General features: G+C 29.4%; 1 long non-coding RNA gene across 1 annotated transcript; it reads left to right on the plus strand.

Moving 5' to 3' along the window:
• Positions 1-17,779: 17,779 nt before the first annotated feature.
• On the plus strand, positions 17,780-20,852 carry LOC111909418 (uncharacterized). The gene is made up of 2 exons (XR_002856198.3): positions 17,780-18,101; positions 20,222-20,852. It is a non-coding gene; the product is annotated as an uncharacterized LOC111909418 (long non-coding RNA).
• The last annotated feature ends 3,704 nt before the right edge of the window (positions 20,853-24,556 follow it).

Genomic DNA, 24,556 nt, shown 5'->3' on the forward strand with positions numbered 1-24,556 from the left:
TACTTGCCTCTTCTATATTCGTGTTCGCTAATGATTTTTGATAACTTATTTCTGAAATATTTGATGTATTATAAGAAATTATTAATTCTTCTTCTGGTTTATATTATTTTCTTCTAAAACAATGTTTACTATATTATCATATTCTAAATATTCATTTTCATTTATTTTTTTATTAAAAAACATTTCATCTTCTATCTGAAGAAGTTCTTCTTTGTTTAATTTAATTTTTAATTTTTTTGGGAATATAATTTTTTTCTTTTGGTATTTCTATATTGAAAAAATTACTTTTAGTTTCTGTTTCTTCAAACTTGATTAGGAGTGGAGTTGTAATTGGAAAATCTTAAAAAAAATTTCCAAACCTATTTTTATATGTTACTGGTTCGTCTGCTACTATAGCAGATGAACTATCTGGAACGAATCTACTAACATCCCATTCTAATCCAACACGAGTTTTTGTGGAAAATTCTTTAGGTTTTACCATTTTAATTCCTTTACTACTTATTAAATTTACTACCTTATTTGAGATTTTGAATTTTGTAGTAGAAGTGGGTGAACATATTCCTAAAATTCCTAAAGTTATTAGTAAATTATCTTCAAATGCAACTTCTTCGTATCATTTCGTGTGGATTCAAAATGTTATATATTTATAAAAATCTTTAATTGTTATTAAAAATCTGGACTACAATATATTATTCCTCAGTTACTATTCATATCTACTTCTATGCTAGCAATCATATTTTTTTATATCTTTAATTCTCTTGTCAAATAAGGTAATAAGACTTTACAACCTAAATTTTTTCTCCTTAATACTTTAATTACTATAACTATTATTCCTAAACGGATAAATTTAAAATTTCTTGGTTTTAAATTATTTTCTCCTTTCTTGGAGATTATATTTAACATTTTAACTTGACTTTTTATGCACTGAATAGTGGTTTCATAACTATTTCTATAAAATTGGGTAGTATTTACAAAATACCCTTTATTATATGATATTTTTGGTTTTAATAATTGTAAATCATGAGTTTGAAATCTATTATAATCTTGTTCATGGATAATTAATTCTTCTAAATTATAATAATATTGTCCACGTTTACTTGATATTCTACTTATAATATTTTTTGGGAGTTATAATTAAACTTCTATGAGATGATTCTGTCATTAATCTTATATTGTAATACCCCAAAACTAAAAGGATGTGTTTTTTCTATTTTAATAGTTTTTCTAGTTGTTTTTTGTAATCCTGTTGGTTTTAGTGACAAAGATTGAATTTGTTTTGTTAATATTTAAATATCGTCTTCTATCTCACTTGATTCTTTTTTCTAGATATTTTTTTTCTATTTTTTCTACTAATGTACTTATGGTTTCTTTAAATATTTTATCTTCGATTTTATATGGAATTGTTTTATCTAGTATAGTTTTATTTTGATCTTTAATATAATCTAATTTTTTTTATCTAAAGTATTAAAATCTTTATAAAGTAAAGCTAAAACATTTTGAATTTTATTTTCTAGATTATCTGCTATATTAATAAGTAGTTCTATAACTATATTTAAACAAGGGTCTGCATAATTAAAGTTATGTTGATGATCTTTATCAAAATTACACTTAATATTATTTTTATCAGTAAGGACTAATGATCTTTTTATATAATTTGTATGTTCTAGTCCTAAATAATCTAATCTTTTAATTTCCAGGTTATCTATGCTCTGATACCAAATGAGAAGGGGAGGGGGTGTAGTGTGTTGTGGTGTATTTATATATGTGTTTATATGGTGTAAATTTCCTACTCAATACTTCCCTTAAGTTGGTTCCTAAATATCAATATAATTTTACTCTTGTTCCCTTTAATAATATATATATATATATATATATATATATATATATATATATATATATATATAGTTTTTTATTTTATTTATTTTTGTATGTTGTGTATAATCTATATTAAACATGAGCTTATTTTTAAGAGGAAGACAATTGTTTTTTTTTAAATCCCTCAAATACCAACATTATAAAGAAATTAAAAACTGAAATACCATCCTTAATTATAAAGAAATTGAAAAACGAGTGAAGCTAGTATTTTCCACTACTCCATAAGGACCATTTCTGTAATTTTATCTTTATTTTTGTTAAGTATTTTCAAGCTCAAATATATTGATAAATTAAAGATGACATAGTACGTACATCTACGCAAAAGAGCTTCCTGCTTGGGTTTCAATGTAAATAATTTCAAAAACATTGTCGACTCCATTCCCTGAAGATTTGGGGAGTTGTTTTTCTTGTTGGTCTAAATTGAAATTTTTGGTAAATTATTAAAAGAATAGTAAATTGCAAATTTGGTCCATGTGTTTGCTTTGAACTATTAGATGTTTGGGAATTTTGTAGAATGTCCATCTGGCTATGTATGCGGATGGTTACAAGAATCACCCGATAGAAATTCAACCCCTCACCAAGATCTCTCGAATCCAACAAGAATTAATCAAATGATACCCCAAAATAACCCAATAGTCATAAATAATGATCATGGGCCGGTTATTATCATCAACGAAGATGAAAAATCAGATGCAAAAAACTTCATGCAAGATGGCGTGTTTGTACCTCCCCTTCATGTATCATGTCCTATATTAGAAGGAAGCACACCAACCATAGTTCAAGAAAATAGTCTAACTCCTACTGGACGTTTAAATTATTTAGATATAACGGACTCCTAAAAAGGATAGCGGATAGTAACCATGAATGTGCTATTGCGCAAAAGCAAGTACATCAACAACCATATTACATCATGGTGCTGGAAGAACGTTATTGCGCAAAAGCAAGTACCTATGTTTGGAAAATTATAATCTGAAAAGTGATACATTTTCTTATTTGTCTAAATTTTGTACATTACCTTGTATATGAAAGAACGTTATTTTGTCATTATCATTGGTAAATTTTTCTGTTTTAAAATATGGCAGATTCTAATGTACAGTATCTTTTAGATGAAGATCATATAAACGAAGATCAGATTCAGTACGAATACATTGATGAACTCGAAGAAATTGTAGAAGAAAATATTGAAGGAGAAGTCCATAGCATATAATTAGTCGAGTAATTTTATATTGGAATGATGCATATTGAAGAATATGAAAGGGTAAGAGACCAAGCCGAACAACTAGATGCTCGAAATTGGGAACTGAGGCTTCGATGCAAGATGTATGAGCAATAGTTGAGGATCACAAAAATATCTCTCTTGGTAAAGATCAAAGATAGACGGAGCTTTTGGAAAAGTAAAACATCTAACATATCAAAAAAGGAGAGAGGGGGTGTAGTGTGTTGTCGTGTTTTGTGGTGTATTTATATATGTGTTTATATGGTGTAAAATTCGTACTCGATACTTCCCTTAAGTTGGTTCTTAAATATCAATATAATTTTACTCTTGTTCCTTTAATATATATATATATATATATATATATATATATATATATATATATATATATATATATATATATATATATATATATATATATATATATATATATATAAAATCAGCTTTTATTTTTTTATATTTTGTGTGTACTGTATAAGCTCTATTGTACACCTTTCCCCACCCAAAAATGACTTTATAATAGGCTTACTCCGGCCATTCGTATGTCTAAACATTTTTCTTCTTTTTTAAGAGAAACATGTTATAAAGCTTTAAAAAATATTAATATTTGGAAAATTTTGTAAAGTCTGATTTCCAAATCTAATATTATCATAATAGTATATGTTTGAAGATTGTATTGGTCTTGCTACAAAATAATTTATTAATGGAATTCCATGTGGCCTTTCCATACCACGAAATGGTGGATGGCCTCGATGACTTCCTGAATTGGAACTAGACATCTGAGATGGAAAAAACAGAATTAATTTTTTATAAATTTATTTTCTAATAATCTACTTAAAATATTAGCCACCTTATTATCTTTTCCTTTAATGTGTTCTATATGAATAGTTAATCTAATGTTGTTTATTCGGTTTAATAAATTTAACCATCTCCTTCTACTACTTCTTTTACTATCTCCATTCATTTTATTGTAAAAGGAAACAATAGCTTCACAATCAGTCCTAAGACTAATTTCTATTTTAGAAATGATAAATAATTTAAAACTATCTAACGCATAATTGTTGGCAAGTAGTTGCTTATCTATACTACTAATACTGAATTTTTCTTTATATTTACTACTATTATTTCCACAAATTCTTTCCAAACTTGTTTTTACAAAATTTGATTCATTTACAACAAAGAATTTCTCCCCAAACTTGACTACATCCATCTGTTTATATTATCAAATAATCTTTATCTAATGGAAGTGCTAATTTTGGGAGGTTTTTTATTTTTTCTTTTAATATTTGTACTAATTTTATGGGCGTGTTTGGCATGGAACTTTTGGAAGCGTTTGGGAGCTTGTAGCTTTTAACTTTTAATAAAACACTCTAGCTTAAACAAAAAGTTTCGTTTGGCAATACGAGCGTTTAACTTTTAGTTTTACAAAGCGCTCTGATTGTAAAAGCTACTTCATGTAGTGTTTAACAAAACGCTTCTGAGCTTTTGAAATTAATTTCCATAATTAACCTTAAAAATATATTTATATATTTATTTATTTTTAATCAATTGTCCTTTTATGTAATTTTATATCTTTCAAAAGATTCCAGCTACTTTTGCCAAACATTCATAGAAAAAATAAAAGCAACAGCTTACCGCCACCAGCTACCAGCTAACCGCTACCCGCTTCCAGCTAACAACTAATATATGTTTTAGAATATAAAGGTCCAACTAGTTTTCCTAAATCTCTAATAAATAGTCTAGCATAGTTTATTCATCCTAAATTTTTTTGTAAGGATTTTAAATCTTCTAACTTATCAGGAAAATCTAAAGCCTTTTGGGCTATATAAGGTTGTAATTTTATCTTTCCTTCTTCTATGTTAAATCCTAAGAATTCAATATAGTTTTTAAAAAGTTGCATCTTCTTTTTTACTTATCATCAAACCATGTTTAGTAAATTCTGAGAATATGATTTGCAAGTGTCCTCTATGCTCTTGTCTATTTTTACTAAATACCAAAATTTCATTAATGTATACAATAGCAAAATTTTTGTGTTAATTAAATATATCTTCCATTTTTGTTTGAAATATACTAGGAGCATTTTTTTAATCCAAAAGGCATGACTAGCCATTCAAAATGTTCTTCTGGACTTGTAAAAGCAGTCTATTCTTATACTATTAGGACGCATTTTTATTTGCCAAAAATCAGATTTTAAATCAAATTTGCCATGTACTTTACAATTTTGAATTCTATTGATTAAAACAATTTTGTGTGGTACGTTATAAGAATCATGTATTGTATTATCATTTAGTCTTTTATTGGTCATTACCATTCTACTTTTTCCTCTTACTACTTATGAATGTTTTCTTACTATGAATGATGCAGATCTATGAGGATTATCAGATTTTCTTATAACTCCTAATCTAAATAATTATGAAACATGTAATTTGAAATCATATATATATTTTCATTAGTTGGTTCTATATTTTAGTGTTGATTATCTACTGTGGATTTTTTATTTTTAATTCACATACTATTTTACCATTCTCCTAATACTTTAAAACATTTTCTCTTATTATTTCCATTTTTTCTTGTTTTGAAATCAATTGATCTATTTCTTGTTCAGTTACTAAAGTTGTATAAACTTTCTCTGTATTTTTATGAAATTATAATCTTCTTCTATAAAACCATCTATTTCACTACCTGTTACATATTTGCTTTCTTCTACTAATTGACATTCATTTTCTTCTTTACATTTACAGGTTGATTCTATTTTACTAGTCTCTCCATATTTAATTCATGGAGAAAAATATATAGTTGTAACAGGGTCAAGAAGAGAATGTTTTTTGAAAAAGAAGATAATCTTTTGAAATTGTCAGAGCACCATGGTCTTTCACAACAAAGGTTAAGCCAATAATAAACTCAATGTTTTTTAGTTTTAGTTTTCTAACCCATGTCTTGGGTAGAAAAGTATATTCTTTACTATAACCATAATTTCTATCAAAACATATTTTGGATACAGGTTTTACATGCTTGTATAAGTATGTATTTCCACATCCATTTGTTGGGATGAAATATGATCATTAATTTATGAAATATAACTTTTTGGTACTAAAGCTTCATCTATAATGCAATGACCACATCATGTATCTACGAAAGATAAATATTCATTTTATATGTGTATTAATTCTTATTTTACTTTTTACTTTTAAAGAAGTTAAATTATCAGTATTGCATATGGATTTCGTATAAGAAGGTAGTGTATAAATTTGTTCTGCAAATATATTTTTTCTTGAATAATATTTTTTCCTTTTATATTGTTTTCAAGCACATTACTTTTTTTTGTATTAATTTTAGACTATCCTGTATAACTTCTATTCTTTTACTTAAAAGTTTTATTACATGTTTTTCAAATTCTATAAAAATGGGTTTATCAATTTTCTCATCAATCTTAATAATTTATTTTGTTTCTAAACAATTTATACAAGCTTCTAAAAAACAAGTTTCATATCGGGCTCGTAAATTTTTATAAGGATAAAATTTACAAATAAAATATGAGATATTATATGATCCTATACTCTTTTGCCAATTATGATTCCATTTTTCTATATTCATTAGATCATATCCTTCTTCACTAGTTGAATCTTCATATTCTATATTATCTTCTGAAAATTCTTTAATTGTATTACATCTTGTATTCTTCTTTTATACATGAATGGTTTCATCTATTGAGACTATACTATAAATGGATTCATTATCACTAACACTTTCGTCTACATGTATTAAATCATTGTTAACACATTCTATTGGTATACTATTTTTCTCATGATTATTGTCTCTTTGGACAAGTTCTAGCTAGATGTTCAATACTATTACAAACAAAACAACTAAGTTTGCTTTTATAATTCCTTTCAGGTTTGAATTTTCTAACATGTCTTTTTTAATCTAAATATGGTTTCCTTTTATAGATTTTCTTAAATAATATTTCTTCAGGTTAGTTTTCTTGTACTTTACGTAGTTATCACTTCTTTGTGGTTTATTACTTCAATAAGTTTAGGGTGCATATATTTCACTACAAAATTTGTAATTAGTCTGTTTTAGTGTTTTTTTTTTTTGTATTTGTAAATCTACGCATTTTTCTTTTAATATTTTTATTATAAATTGAGCTGGTTGTGTTATTGCCCAGAAATTAGTTGAATTATTTTTAACCTTTGGTAATTTATTCCATTTTGTATGAATTTCTAGTCCTAAGGGTTCAGGTAATTTATGAAATAATTTTTCTCCTATTTCTTTTTTAAAATGATTTCCTGCAATAGTAGTTAGATAAACATAATGATTTACAAATTTTTTAACATATAAGCCACAAATCCAATTTTTTAAACTTAATTGTTCTAAGTTTCTCATAGCCTTTTTTTTGGACTTCTACATGTCCTGAATTTGGATCATCTTCGGTTATTAAAATATTTTTTTGTTAACAAAATTATCAGGATTACTTCCTAAATTTTTTACTTTTGAATATTCTTCTATTTGTTCACTTTTATAAGCTTCCCATATTGCTTTTACATTTTTTCCTAAAAATCTTTATAAATACTTATACATTTCTTCTGATTCTAATCCTTGAAAATTTCTATACTAATTTCCTATTAGAGTAGTTTTCTAAACATATATAACATTTGTCCATGTTTGGGGATCATGTGTTGTTAGTTTTAAAATAAATCATTTATGTTCTGCTTGAAACATTATCGATTGTTCTAGAGGTTGTTCTTTCCATTTTGATACATATTCAAAATATTTTGGTCGATTATTATATTTAGTATAAGGTGTTTTTGATGGAAATTCATGACAATTAAACTTTTCTTTTAATTCATATTTATTAAAATGAGTGTGTCCTGATGAAAAAAAACTAGAACTAGCCTCTTCTATATCCGTGTTCGCTAATGATTTTTGATAACTTATTTTTGAAATATTTGATGTATTATAGGAAGTTATTAATTCTTTTTCTATTATATTATTTTCTTCTAAAACAATTTTTACTATATTATCATATTCTAAATATTCATTTTCACTTATTTTTTTTATTAAAAAACATTTCATCTTCTATCTGAAGAAGTTCTTCTTTGTTTAATTTAATTTTCAATTTTTTTTGGGAATATAATTTTTTCTTTTGGTATTTCTATATTGAAAAAATTACTTTTAGTTTCTGTTTCTTCAAACTTGATTTGGAGTGGAGTTGTAATTGGAAAATCTTAAACTTTTTTTTCCTAACCTATTTTTATATGTTACTAGTTCGTCTGGTACTATAGCATGTAAACTATCTGGAACGAATATACTAATATCACATTCTAATCCAACAAGAGTTTCTGTGGAAAATTCTTTAGGTTTTACCATTTTAATTCATTTACTACTTATTAAATTTATTACCTTATTTGTATAGATTTTGTATTTTGTAGTAGAAGTGGGTGAACACATTCTTAAAATTCCTAAAGTTATTAGTAAATTATCTCCAAATTCAACTTCTTCGTATCATTTTGTTTGGATTCCAAATTTTATATATTTATAAAAAATCTTTAATAGTTAATAAAAAACATGGGCTACAATCTTTTATTCATCTATTACTATTCATATCTATTTCTATGCTAGCAATCATACTTTCTTTTATATCTTTAATTTTCTTGTCATATAAGGTAATAAGACTTTACAACCTAAATTTTTTCTCATTAATACATTAATTACTATAAGTTTTATTCTTAAATGGAAAAATTTAAAATTTCTTGGTTTTAAATTATTTTATCCTTTCTTGAAGACTATATTTAATATTTTAACTTGGTTTTTTATGCACTGAATAATGGTTTCATAACTATTTCTACAAAATTGGGTAGTATTTTCAAAATATCCATTATTATATAATATTTTTGGTTTTAATAATTGTAAACCATGAGTTTGAAATCTATTATAATCTTGTTCATGGGTAACTAATTCTTCTAATTTATTATCAAATTGTCCACGTTTACTTGCTATTCTACTTATAATATTTTGGAGTTATACTTAATCTTTTAAGAGATGATTCTGCCATTAATCTTATATTGTAATACAAAAACTAAAAGGTTGTGTTTTTTCTGTTTTGATAGTTTTTCTGGTTATTTTTTCTAATCCTGTTGGTTTTAGTGACAAAGATTGAATTTGTGTTGTTAATATTTAAATATCGTGTTTTATCTAACTTGATTCTTTTTCTGAATATTTTTTTCTATTTTTTCTACTAATCTACTTATAGATTCTTTAAATATTTTATCTTCAATTTTATATGGAATTGTTTTATCTAGTATAGTTATATTTTGATCTTTAATATAATCTAATTTTTTTTTATCTAAAGAATTAACGTCTTTATAAAGTAAAGCTAAAACATTTTGAAGTTTTTGAATTTTATTTTCTAGATTATCTGCTATATTAATAAGTAGTTCTATAACTATATTTAAACAAGGGTCTGCAGAATTAAAGTTATGTTGATGATCTTTATCAAAATTACACTTAATTTTATTTTTATCATTAACGACTAATGATCTTTTATATAATTTGTATGTTCTAGTCCTAAATAATCTAATCTTTTATTTTCCAGGTTATCTATGCTCTGATACCAAATGAGAAGGGGAAGGGGGTGTAGTGTGTTGTGGTGTATTTATATATGTGTTTATGTGGTGTAAATCTCCTACTCAATAATTCCATTAAGTTGGTTCCAAAATATCAATATAATTTTATTCTTGTTCCCTTTAATAGTATATATATATATATATATATATATATATATATATATATATATATATATATATATATATATATATATATATATAGTTTTTTTATCTTTTTATTTTTGTATGTTGTGTATAATCTCTATTAAACATGAGCTTATTTTTAAGAGGAAGATAATTGTTTTTTTAAATCCCACAAATACCAATATTATAAACAAATTAAAAAACTAAAATACCATCCTTATTTAAAAAGAAATTTAAAAACGAGTCAAGCTAGTATTTTCCACTACTCCATAAGGACCATTTCTGTAATTTTTTCTTTACTTTTGTTAAGTATTCTTTAAGCTCACATATATTGATAAATTAAAGATGACAAAATACATACATCTACGCAAAAGAGCTTCTTGCTTAGGTTTCAATGTAAACAATTTCAAAAAAATTGTCGACTCATAGTTCGAGAAAAAAGTCTAACTCCTCCTGCACATTTCAATCATGCAGATTTAAAAGAACTCCTAAAAAGGATAGCAGATAGTAACCATGAATGTGCTATTACGCAAAAGCAAGTACATCAACAACCATATTACATCATGGTGCTAGAAGAAGAATTAAGAGAAACAAGAAATAGATCGGAAGATACCACCCAAATCTTAAATCAAAGCCAAAATAAACTTAATTATCCACCTAATTTTCATTACACTGCTGTCTCGAGGATGGAATCCATGGAATTAGGCATCCACCGCGATAGTAAAACAACAATAGAATAGCAACGATAAAATAAAAAAATAGGGATACAAAAGCAAAAAAATTTCTTATTTACCTATGTTCGGAAAATTATAATCCGAAAAGTGATACATTTTCTTATTATCTAAATTTTGTACATTACCTTGTATATGAAAGAACGTTATTTAGTCATTATTATTGATAAATTTTTCTGTTTTAAAATATGGCAAATTCTAGTGTACAGTATCTTTTAGATGAAAAACATATCAACGAAGATCAGATTCAGTACGGATACATTGATTAACTCTGTAAGAACTGGTAAAAATTGGTCAAATTTCAGCGGTCAAACCACCGCGAACTGTTATGCAATAAACACCAATTACGTGAAATTTCATGTTTATAAAGTATATTAAAGATATTATTTATCAATTTCAGAAAAATTATTTCATATCCGGATCAAAGGCACACAAATTGAGAAAGTTAAGAAAATATTATCATTTTAAGATATCCAAATATGACATCGTACTTTTGACACTTTGAGTCATGCTTAGTTGAATATAAACTTTCGACAATATAACTATAGCATCTATGTTTATATTTTCTACCACATCACTCAATAATACATAAATACATGTTTGTACATATAGAAAATACATGTTAATACATACATAAATACATAGAATGTGATTATACATATACAAATACATGTAATATATACATCAATACATAGAATGATTGAAGCATTATATTGCTTCTAAATCTATATAAAAGTACAACCAATAAATGAAATTGAGAATTATGTTTCTTCTACACTTCAACTTACTTAAAACAACACTCCAAAGAATCACAGTGGTACAACCAAATCATATAGAAAGCTAAGAGATTTTCAGCCTTGGACTACCTGGAATGGGTTCATTGCTTCAAATTATCTTTCTTCTTTCTTCTTTCTTCCTCGTGATTTACTGCTCAAGGAACCGATGGTGGTGGCTGTTTTCCGGCGTGACCAAGAAGGGTAACATCCCCGTTTTCTTCTTCTTTCTATTTCTTGTCAACTGAAACAACAAAACACCCCACAATATCAGTGTTTGATTTTGCTTCCTGTTTTCCCCTCTTCTTTAATTTCAATCACAGAAAAACTCCATAGGAGGTGGAGATCTCCAACAATCAATGAGGGTAGCAGCCCCTCGTATCTTCTCTTCTCTCTAGTCGAATCCACAAGAGACCAGAACAACCTACCTTTCGCTGTTTTCCTTGCCCACTGAACAGCCACTTCGACACCTGCTCCACCACTGCCAGTCACTGCTATTGATGCCCTTTTGTTTTCCCTTTTGTTTATGCCTATGCTTTTGGTTGAATGACATAAATGAGAAAATTGTTGTCATCATGATGGGTGAGATTCGTTAACATTGTAATGAGATTGACATAGTAGAAAAGGTCTTGAGCCGAAAAGAACGTACCAAACCTCGTTGAGTATGAATGCTAATTATGAATATCCATTCACAACCTTCGGCTCATATTCGAGAAGTTTAACTCAATATTCTGAGAGAGGGAAGGCTTCACGAGAGAAACTCTGTGAAAGATGGATAAATAAGTCAAGCTTAGGGATGACGGGACGCGATACTTTATAAACCAAATTTGTACGCCTAAGTGCAGTGAACACGAGAGCATAGTCTTAGACGAAGCTCACAGATAAAAGTGTCCCATCCATCTAGGCTCTGACTAAATATTTTTAGATTTAAAAGAATTGAAGTGATGAACGTGCATGAAAGAGGAGATTGCCACTTAAGTGGACAAATGTTAGAATTGTACCAAATGCAGAATGTCAGAAACACTCAGGACTAGAGTAATGGTAAAGAAATACGCAAGTACTGTCACACCCCCGAACCAAACGGCGGAAACGTCCGAGGGCTGTCGTGACTTAATTGAATACCATAACATTGAATATATATGAAACATAACATCATTCGTCACCATGCATTAATATAGTACAACTGATAAGGTTTACACTGAGTACAATGTTTTAGCATTACATTCCCAAAAATAAATTGTTCGGTACATAGATAAACAAACGGCAAGCCATCACTGAGTACGTTTTCCTTTGGTTCACTTGTTACCTGAGAATACAAGTATTTTGAAAAACGTCAACATATGAAATGTTGGTGAGTTCATAAGCGGTATTTGAAAAGCAACGTTTTGTATTATTTTGAAATCCACCAGAAAATCCGATATTTTCTGAAAAAGTTTGTGACGATCCATAAGTATGCTTGTTTGTTTCTATAGTTGTAAAAAGTGTTCATTAAACTTGTGTACATTTCGAAACTGTATGTATTGTAAAACCCTAGGAAAACCCGATATTTTCCTAATACTTTGAATTCCATGTAGTTGTAGAACCACCGCGGCGTGTGAAGTCATTGATTCCAGGCGACGTCGGATTATTGCGCATGGTGAATTGCTATAAACACGCGTTACACAAACGGCCAGTTTACAACTTATACTAACGATCCCGTAGGCGTCGTACATACTATTCACGTAATCCAACCGCCCCGACTTCTTGTAGTCCCACATCCAAAGAGAAAGAGAGCACGAAGACCTCGATAACTCCGTTAGCCGGTTGGGGATAAAAAAAAAAAAAAAGAGTGCGAAGGGCCCTTGACCCGAGTCGCATTTGAATAACCGACTTTACTAGCCATACCAAAGGACCCTTGGGGACCAATAGTATAAAAGCCATTGAAAGTCCTTTTACGTTGTGTTGGGTCATGTAAGACTCAACAACTCGTAAGGTTGAAGTCTTCGGGCCTAAAGATCAGGTCATCGGGCTAGCTAGGCCCAATAAACAAGATTTTACACTTTTGGGCCCAAAGGTGGTGCGTAGATGTCTGTGCACTCTCACGTGTGTATTGAATTCCCAAATGTTTTCGTGTATGAGTCGAGTTATTGTCGTGTTAGTAGTTTCGGGTTTGTCATTGATTCGAGACCGAATCAATTCGTTTGATAACTATTTTTGGTGTTGTTGTGTAATATAATTCGTCGGTAGTCGTAGTGCCAGTGTTTGATCACAACGGATGTATTGAATTAACATTTCAACTTTTCTGTTACAGCCCCTCTTTTTGTTGTAAATTTACTTTTTCAACCCTTTAATTAAATAAATTTCCGGTTTGATCCTTAAACCATTTTTCTTGACATTTTAACACCAAAACTTATTGAAATTGATATTTTTCAGCATATTTTTAGTTGAAAACAGTTTTAGTCCCTGAAAATACAGTTTTCTCGGTTATAACCCCTCTTTTTCGCAGTTTTTACAATTTTGGCCCAAATTGGAAAATTTTTGCAACTTTGGTCCTTTTTAATTATGAAAAGCATTTTTAACCTTAGAAAAGGACTTGGGACACTAGTAGTCCACTGTTTTGCAGAAAAATACAGTTTTGGCCCTTCAAAACAGAAAATTTCGCATATTGGGCCCTATTGGGCCAAAAATGTCATTTTTAGCCCATTAAGCTTGAAATTTATATTTTTAACCCTCCAAAAGAGTATATTTCCAGAAGATACTTTATTGAAACTGTTTTGACTCTTCTCATCCATCAGAATTCGTAATATGTCATTTTGGGCCCTTTAACTTTATATTTTTAACATTTTATGTCCAAAAATTGAGTTTTTAGCCCAAAGAAGATGTTATTAAGCCACTTAGCTATTTTTCTTGGAACACTTTGTATGTAGAAATATATTTGGTGCTAGTATCATTTAACATAAGGTATATCTCGATTTTTAGGGGCTTATGACTAGATCTAACCTCATAAACACACAAAAACACACATATAAGCATAGAAATCATACAAGGCATACAAAACACATATATATCTACACTTTCACTTGTATTCCCCCCCCCCCCCCCCACAAAACTTATAAAACAGAAAAATAGGGAGTATGAAGCTCACCTTAGGGTGTGGTTTCGGTTTTTGAAGAAAAGATGGAAGAAAGCTTGGTGATTTTTGGCCTTAGCACCCTTTTCTTGAAGATCTCGAGTTTGAGGTGGTTCTAGGATGCAAGATCACGACTTTTGCATGGATTAGGAAGAGATTTTTGATAAAACAAAGAATCTAAGTCATAGATCCAAGCATAACCTTACCTTAGATGAAGAGTTTGTGGAAATATCCTCTTGAAAGCCTCTTAATTTTCGAGATTTTTGAATGGAGAGGAAGGATGATTTCTTGAGTAATCTAGAGAGAGTTTGTGAGGTGTGTGTGTATTTGAAATGGCCGAGAGCAAGAGAGAGAGGGAGAAATAGACCTTGAGGTGATATGCATGGAAACATGGAATAGGTTGCATGGAAAACCAAAAGATAATAATGAGGTATCAATTGCAAGTCAACTCTCTTCATTTCTTCTTGGGTTTGGGCCTTGGGCCGAGAATTTGGAAGGAAAAGGGAAAATTTGGGCTTTTATGCCCTCTAGCCCATGTAGAAGTTAGCTTGGAGGAGTTTTAACCTAAAAGGAACATAATATGATTTTTACACTTTGTTGGACTAGTTTAGGTTATTCATGGTTCAAAACTCTTAATTTATTTCATTCTAGGCCCAATATGGCCCAAAATGTTGAAATAAATTAATGTGGGTCCAATTAGAGCCCAATTAAGGGTTCTAAGCCCATGGTTGTCAAATTGGAAGCTTATTGATCCATTGAGTCCAATAAGGAAGTCCTAGTCCCATATGGACCTAAACAAGAACTTCTAGGGTTTCCAATTGCTTGATGACTATTTGTAGTATTTGTATGATGTATTTGATTGAAGTTTTTGATGTCATAATACTAGGTATCACGCATGCTCTTAAGTTTTTGATTCAACATTTACTTGAGTATAGTGATTACAAGACACAAAATTTCTAGTTGTGACAAGTACAAATGGGAACCAACGTTAATGGACTTTATATCAAAACTACCCAAGAAACCTAATGGTTTCTAATTATATTCGAGTAGTGGTCTAAAGATTGACTGAGTATGCCTACTTCCTGCTAATCTAAGAACCATGTGAAATGGAAAAGCTAACCAGTACTTGCCAAAGAAATTGTCAGACTACATAAGGTGCCAATCTCTATCCTCCCTCACTAAGATAGTAGATTAACCTATTAGTTTTGACAACCATTGAAATCCTTGAGCATGGTCAGACCGAATGAACCATCTAGACATGAGTAATATGCTCTGAACCTGTATGACAGACTTTGAATATTGCATGGAATACTCATTTTTGATAATTGAGTTTCCTACAATGATAGTTGTCACACTAGCATAAAGAACTCAACGCTTGAGGCTTTGTACAACAAAAGTGTTGATCCCCATTAAGTTGAGCAATGATTAAAGATGCAAAATTGAAGAGAGAGCATGCAAGTGATGTGTTGCATGTGAATCCAAGAATCGCTCATGAGATCACAAAAAAAAAAGATTATGTGAACCGAAGAAATATTTTAGACTAGTCATGAAAGACAAGAGAGTTATGTGAACGAAAAATGTAAGTCTCTCGACTTCCAAGTCAGAGACTCTGTAGATTTTAAATGCCTAGTCTTTTAGAGAAATGATTCGGCTCAGAGAACTAGGCAGGTTAAACTTGCAACTCAAACGACCTTAGAAATTCTTAACAGAATTTGTTCCTGATATTGGTATTAAGTTATCTTGATAAATAAACGGTGTAAACGACATCTTTCCTACGCCAAATGTCAAGGAGTGTCGATCCGATGACACACTTGTTATCTTTGCTTCCATGAAGTGAGCTAGGAAACTGTGCGAGTATTTCATAATTGGTAAAGTACACGCGATAGAATTATATATTATATTTGAGAACGTTAAAAGACTTGATTCGATCGTATTTCCTATCCATTTCTTTTTGTAGGAATTAGGATAGAGCCATCTATTCGATTGAATAACCAATCTTTAGTTAAGCGACTTAAAACGATTATAGAATGATCATGTGTGGGTCAAGCAAAAAGAAAATTCCTCCGATTGTTTTATAAATGTTTTATCTACGCGTTGAATTTCGGGACGGAATTCCTTTCAACGGGGGGATAATGTAACAACTGGTAAAAATTGGTCAAATTTCAGCAGTCAAACCACCGCGAACCGTTATACAATAAACACCAATTACGTGAAATTTTATGTTTATAAAGTATATTAAAGATATTATTTATCAATTTTAGAAAAATTATTTCATATCCGGATCAAAGACACACAAATTGAGAAAGTTAAGAAAATATTATCATTTTAAGATATCCAAATATGATATTGTACTTTTGACACTTTGAGTCATGCTTAGTTGAATATAAACTTTCGACAATATAACTATAGCATCTATATTTATATTTTCTACCACATCACTCAATAATACATAAATACATGTTTGTACATATGGAAAATACATGTTAATACATACATAAATACATAGAATGTGATTATACATATACAAATACATGTAATATATACATCAATACATAGAATGATTGAAGCATTATATTGCTTCTAAATCTATATAAAAGTACAACCAATAAATGAAATTGAGAATTATGCAACTTACTCAAAACAACACTCCAAAGGAATCACAGTGGTACAACCGAATCATATAGAAAGCTAAGAGATTTTCAGCCTTGGACTACTTGGAATGGGTTCATTGCTTCAAATTATCTCTCTTCTTTCTTCTTTCTTCTTTCTTCCTCGTGATTTACTGCTCAAGGAACCGATGGTGGTGGCTGTTTTCCGGCGAGACCAAGAGGGGCAGCATCCCCGTTTTCTTCCTCTTTCTATTTCTTGTCAACTGAAACAACAAAACACCCCACAATATCAGTGTTTGATTTTGCTTCCTGTCTTCCCCTCTTCTTTAATTTCAATCACATAAAAACTCCACAGGAGGTGGAGATCTCCGACAATCAATGAGGGTAGCAGCCCCTCGTATCTTCTCTTCTCTCTAGTCGAATCCACAAGAGACCAGAACAACCTACCTTTCGTTGTTTTCCTTGCCCACTGAACAGCCACTTCGACACCTGCTCCACCACCGCCAGTCGCTGCTATTGATGCCTTTTTGTTTTCCTTGTAGCCGGCGATGAAGTCACGAAAACCAGGAAGGATCGCCGGTCTTGATGGACCCCTCCTCGTGAGTTGCTAACCCACCTCCGATGACCCGCAATTTCTGCGATCGCCCCTTTTTTTTTCCCGATGAGTGAGAACGGTGATTTCCCCATCGATCTTGTGTAGCCGCTTTTTTTTTTGCTCGATCTGATAACCACGATGGCGTTTTCCCTTTTTAATTTTGTTTTACAACTAAACCAAACCAGCCCCTCAAATAATTTTTAAAGAGCAAAACCCACCCCTTGTGGTAATTGTTTGATCAACAGCTTGTATAATTACAAAATCAGCCCTCAGATACCTTGTTTTATTTAAATCAGTCCTATTGTTTATAATAATGGAACACAACAATTCCTTTATTTTAATTGGTTACAAAAGGAACCCGGAAATGTTTTAAAGTCCAAGAGTGGTTAATTTGCAGTTTCTCATGACAAGCTTCACGAAGCAAGCCTAGATCGAGATCACGCATCGAATGTAAGTTTCTACGGCCCCTCTTTTACATTTTTAATATTTGGGGGAGAATACATGAGTGTCTATTTAAAGTTTGATGATTTTCAAGTCTTATACATAAAATGACATCATACTTTATTATTGTTTAACAGTTATGAAAATAACAATTTAAAAGGTATAAAGCATTAGTAAATTATATAAGTTATATTAGAATGCTATAAATGATATAATTATACCTTGTTGTGATATTATTAATTAATATTAATAAAAATCACTGGATTATAAGTAGATTGACATAAAGATATAAGTTATTCGACGAATCATAAACTGTAATACTCGTCGTATATATATACATGAAAATATTGAGAAAACGTAAAAAGACACTATATCCACAACAAAATGTGTTATTTGATATAATTGTGTATAAAGGAAATGTACATTGTCTTAAACGACTATAAATAAAGATTTGACGAATATATAATAATTAATTGAAAATATACTAAAAAATCAATTATTGTTATTATTATCCTCTTGATTATTATGTCGGAATGATTTCTAAGTAAATGATATAATTTATTTTATAAATATTATAAAAATATAAATCACTTTAGTTATAATACTAAATGCGTGACATACAATGATATAATTGATTCTCAAATCTTTAGGGATTATTACCTAATAAATTATATATCATATCAATTATGCAATTTATCGAATATTTGCATAAATGAGTATTCGGCTATGCGAACGAACATCCTCCTTATCGGCTGAAGTAAAGAACTATACAAATTATTACCGCCACAATAGTCGAACGCTACATTAATTTCACTATGTAACTAATTTCACTAAGTTTCGAAAGTCTTAATAATCTAAGATCCGCATTAGTGACCCTAGTGAACGACAAATTTTATGAGTTGAAGAATCGTCATCATGGATTTCGTGGATTGTGAATCCCATGTGTGTTTGTGGGAGGAATGTATCGAAAGGGGTGAAAGAGAGAGTTTTATGATGGTGTATTTTTCCTTTGTAGGGATCAAATCCTGGAATCGACACCTAGCTCTATAACCGTTAATCCAGGAGGAATCATATATTGTGGGTCTATGTACACAGCATATATTTATAATAAAGAAATTTGGTGTAGATCTATTTCTTATGGAAAGATTTATGCGAATGGTTATTTTTCGTCTGTGGTTGCTAGATACAACTTCGTCTGACGAGGCAACAGGCGTCAAGTATTTCTTTCTTCGTTACTATACGACTGCTTTTAAACGTTAGTAATGATCTCGATTCCTCTATTTATATTTATATTGTGCCTGTGTGGCTTGTTTATTGTGCCTTTTTGGCTTGTGGAGGAGCGACGAATAGTGTCGGTTATAGACAAATTGATATATTGAAGATTCTATTCGAAGAAGTATAGATCTAGATTGAGTCAATCCTCCCAATTTGGGCCGAGTGTGTAAGAGTGTTTAGGTATTTAACTACCTCTCCCTACGACTCAATTCTCCGTAAGCAGAGACGTTTGAAAGAATATAATTGTAAAGATAATGGTTAATATTTGTCGTTGAAATTATACGAGTGGTAAAAATATGCATTTATAATTTACCGGTTATTGAAAAGTATTTTGGGATAAGTTTGCCCCACTGGTTAAGTGTTGATTTCCAAATTAAGTAAGATAATGCTTAATTAATAATATGACACGGATTTACAAAGTTTATAAAATTCAAAATTTTGAGTTTTACATATAAACTATACGAACGTTTGTACAAAGTTTTAAGAGAAAGCTTGGCTATTTTATGTTTACACAAAGTGTGATATAACTTTATTTATATAAATTGGTTTCAAAATCTTTATATAAAGAGCATTTCGGTCATCAGAACCGTAAGAATTTGTTATAAGTTTGGTTTACTTATATATTTTACAAATGGTGTATTTTTGGATTTGAGCAAATGACATTTCTAAATGAGTTTAAATATACTTTTATGACGCAATTGTTTTATACTTTCGATAGAAAAGTATGTGTTTAGAAAAGCTGGTCAACCAGATAAATTTTATAAAACATTTTCGGGTGTAAAAATACTTTGTGTCAAAACCTGTAAAACTCACCAACAACTTTTGTTGACGTATCTTAATGCATGTATTCTCAGGTTATTTATAAGGTCAGAAGAGTTCGTATAGAAGATTCTCCGATATTCTTATCATACAAATGTGAACGCCGGATTGTTAGGCGTTTGTAGCGTTTCAGCAATAACTATTGTCAATGTAATTTCCATTTCGGTAGTAATAAAAGATTATATTTCTATTGTTCAATGTATGTTCGATAACTGTGATTACTGGTTTACGTCATGCACCTCGGCGTTTCCGCCGTCGGTCGAGGGTGTGACAAACTTGAAGAAATTATAGAAGAAAATATTGAAGGAGAAGTCCATAACATAGAAGTACTTTTATATTGGAATGATGCATGTTGAAGAATATGAAAGGGTAAGAGACCAAGCCAAGCAACTAGATGCTCGAAATTGGGAACTGAAGCTTCGATGCAAGATGTATGAGCAAGAGTTGAGGATCACAAAAGGATTTCTCTTGGTAAAGATCAAAGATAGACTGAGCTTTTGGAAAAGTAAAACATCTAACATATCAAAAAAGGAGAGAGGGGGTGTAGTGTGTTGTCGTGTTTTGTGGTGTATTTATATATCTGTTTATATGGTGTAAAATCCGTACTTGATACTTCCCTGAAGTTGGTTCCTAAATATCAATATAATTTTACTCTTGTTCCTTTTATATATATATATATATATATATATATATATATATATATATTATCGGTTTTAGTGATAAAGATTGAATTTGTGTTGTGATACCAAATGAGAAGCGGAGGAGGGGTGTAGTGTGTGGTGGTGTATTTATATATGTGTTTATGTGGTGTAAATTTCCTACTCAATACTTCCCTTAAGTTGGTTCCAAAATATCAATATAATTTTACTCTTGTTCCCTTTAATAGTATATATATATATATATATATATATATATATATATATATATATATATATATATATATATATATATATAGTTTTCTATTTTTTTATTTTTGTATGTTGTGTATAATCTCTATTAAACATAAGCTTATTTTTAAGAGGAAGATAATTGTTTTTTTTTAAATCCCACAAATACCAATATTATAAAGAAATTAAAAAACTAAAATACCATCCTTATTTAAAAAGAATTTTAAAAACGAGTCAAGCTAGTATTTTCCACTACTCCATAAGGACCATTTCTGTAATTTTATCTTTATTTTTGTTAAGTATTTTTCAAGCTCAAATATATTGATAAATTAAAGATGACATAGTACGTACATCTACGCAAAAGAGCTTCCTGCTTGGGTTTCAATGTAAATAATTTCAAAAACATTGTCGATTCCATTCCCTGAAGATTTGGGGAGTTGTTTTTCTTGTTGGTCTAAATTGAAATTTTTGGTAAATTATTAAAAGAATAGTAACTTGCAAATTTGATCTATGTGTTTGCTTTGAACTATTAGATGTTTGGGAATTTTGGAGAAGGTCCACCTGGCTATGGATGTGGATGGCTACAAGAATCACCCGATAGAAATTCGACCCCTCACCAAGATCTCTCGACTCCAACAACAATTATTCGAATGATACCCCAAAATAACCCAATAGGCATAAATAATGATCATGGGCCGATTATTATCATCAGCGAAGATGAAAAATCAGATGCAAAAAACTTCATGCAAGATGGCGTGTTTGTATCTCCCCTTCATGTATCATGTCCTATATTAGAAGGAAGCACATCACCCATAGTTCGAGAAAATAGTCTAACTCCTCCTGCACGATTCAATCATGTAGATGTAAACGAACTCCTAAAAAGGAAAGCGGATAGTAACCATAAATGTGCTATTGCGCAAAAGCAAGTACATCAACAACCATATTACATCATGGTGCTGGAAGAAGAATTAAGAGAAACAAGAAATAGATTGGAAGGTACCACCCAAATCTTAAATCAAAGACAAAATAAACTTAATTATCCAACTAAATTTCATTACACTGCTGTCTTGAGGATGGAATCCATGGAATTAGGCATCCTCCGCGATACTAAAGCAACAATAGAATAGCAACGGTAAAATAAAAAAAATTGGGATACAAAAGCAAAAAAATTTCTTATTTACCTATGTTTGGAAAATTATAATCAAAAAAGTGATACATTTTCTTGTTTATCTAAATTCTACACATTACCTTATATATGAAAGAACGTTATTTTGTCATTATTATTGATAAATTTTTTTGTTTTAAAATATGGCAAATTCTAGTGTACAGTATCTTTCAGATGAAGATCATATCAACGAAGATCAGATTCAGTACGGATACATTGATTAACTCGAAGAAATTGTAGAAGAAAATATTGAAGGAGAAGTCCATAACATAGAAGTACTTTTATATTGGAATGGTGCATATTGAAGAATATGAAAGGGTAAGAGACCAAGCCAAGCAACTAGATGCTCGAAATTGGGAACTGAAGCTTCGATGCAAGATGTACGAGCAAGAGTTGAGGATCATAAAAAGATCTCTCTTGGTAAAGATTAAAGATAGACGGAGCTTTTGGAAAAGTAAAACATCTAACATATCAAAAAAGGAGAGAGGGGTGTAATGTGTTGTCGTGTTTTGTGGTGTATTTATATATGTGTTTATATGGTGTAAAATCCGTACTTGATACTTCCCTTAAGTTGGTTCCTAAATATCAATATAATTTTACTCTAGTTCCTTATATATATATATATATATATATATATATATATATATATATATATATATATATATATATATATATATATATATATATATTATCAGTTTTAGTGAAAAAGATTGAATTTATTTTGTTAATATTTAAATATCGTCTTTTATCTCACTTGATTCTTTTTCTGGATATTTTTTTTCCTATTTTTTCTACTAATCTACTTGTATTTTCTTTAAATATTTTATCTTCGATTTTATATAGAATTGTTTTATCTAGTTTAGTTTTATTTTGATCTTTAATATAATCTAATTTTTTTTATCTAAAGTATTAACGTCTTTATAAAGTAAAGCTAAAACATTTTGAACATTTTGAATTTTATTTTCTAGATTATCTGCTATATTAATAAGTAGTTCTATAACTATATTTAAACAGGGGTCTGTAAAATTAAAGTTATGTTGAAGATCTTTATCAAAATTACACATAATTTTATTTTTATCAGTAACGACTAATGATCTTTTTATATAATTTGTATGTTCTAGTCCTAGATAATCTAATCTTTTGTTTTCAAGGTTATTTATGCTCTGATACCAATTGAGAATGGGAAGGGGTGTAGTGTGTTGTGGTGTATTTATATATGTGTTTATGTGGTGTAAATTTCCTACTCAATACTTCCCTTAAGTTGGTTCCTAAATATCAATATAATTTTACTCTTGTTCCCTTTAATATATATATATATATATATATATATATATATATATATATATATATATATATATATAGGCAGGTTCAAATGTTTTTCACATCTATTGTGTGTTAGAATGCACCAATAAGAATTTAGTATTAATTATATGTAAATTAAATGTTATCCATACTTATAACTCATTTTTATGAAAACTAATTAAATTCGTCATTAATGTCAATAATAATATTCTTTCAGAATAAATTCATATCTAGAAGAATGAGAGTGTATTGCAACAGAATGAGAGTGTATTCTAGTAGAATACACTTTCGTTCTTCATATTCCATACAACTTTATTATATTTTAAGTGATTGAGTTTTGAAACAAAGTACGAACTCATATATACAAAACCTAGATGCAAATTCATTCTGAAAGATTGTTATTGCTGACATTAACGACGAATTTAATTAGTTTCCATAAAAAGAGAATTATAGTTATGGATATCATTTAATATACATATAATTATTGAAATCATTTAATATCTATAATTATTTAATTTACTAAATTTCTATTAGTGCATTCTAGCACACGATAAATATAAAAAACAAAATAACCTAGCCATATATATATATATATATATATATATATATATATATATATATATATATATATATATATATATATATGCAAAAGAGCTTCCTTCTTGGATTTCAATGTAAACAATTTCAAAAAAAATTGTCGACTCCATTCCCTGAAGATTTGGGGAGTTGTTTTTCTCGTTGTCTAAATTGAAGTTTTTGCAGAATGTCCATCTGGTTATGGATGCGAATGACTACAAGAATCACCCGATAGAAATTCGACCCTCACCAAGATCTCTCGACTCCAAGAACAATTAATCAAATGATACCCAGAAATAACCAAATAAGAATAAAGAATGATCATGGGTCGGTTATTATCATCAGCGAAGATGAAAAATCAGATGCAAAAAACTTCATGCAAGATGGTGTGTTTGTACCTTCCCTTCATGTAACATGTCCTATATTAGAAGGAATCACAT

Source organism: Lactuca sativa, chromosome 3 (assembly GCF_002870075.4).
Source record: "Lactuca sativa cultivar Salinas chromosome 3, Lsat_Salinas_v11, whole genome shotgun sequence".
In the NCBI taxonomy this organism is placed as follows: domain Eukaryota; kingdom Viridiplantae; phylum Streptophyta; class Magnoliopsida; order Asterales; family Asteraceae; genus Lactuca; species Lactuca sativa.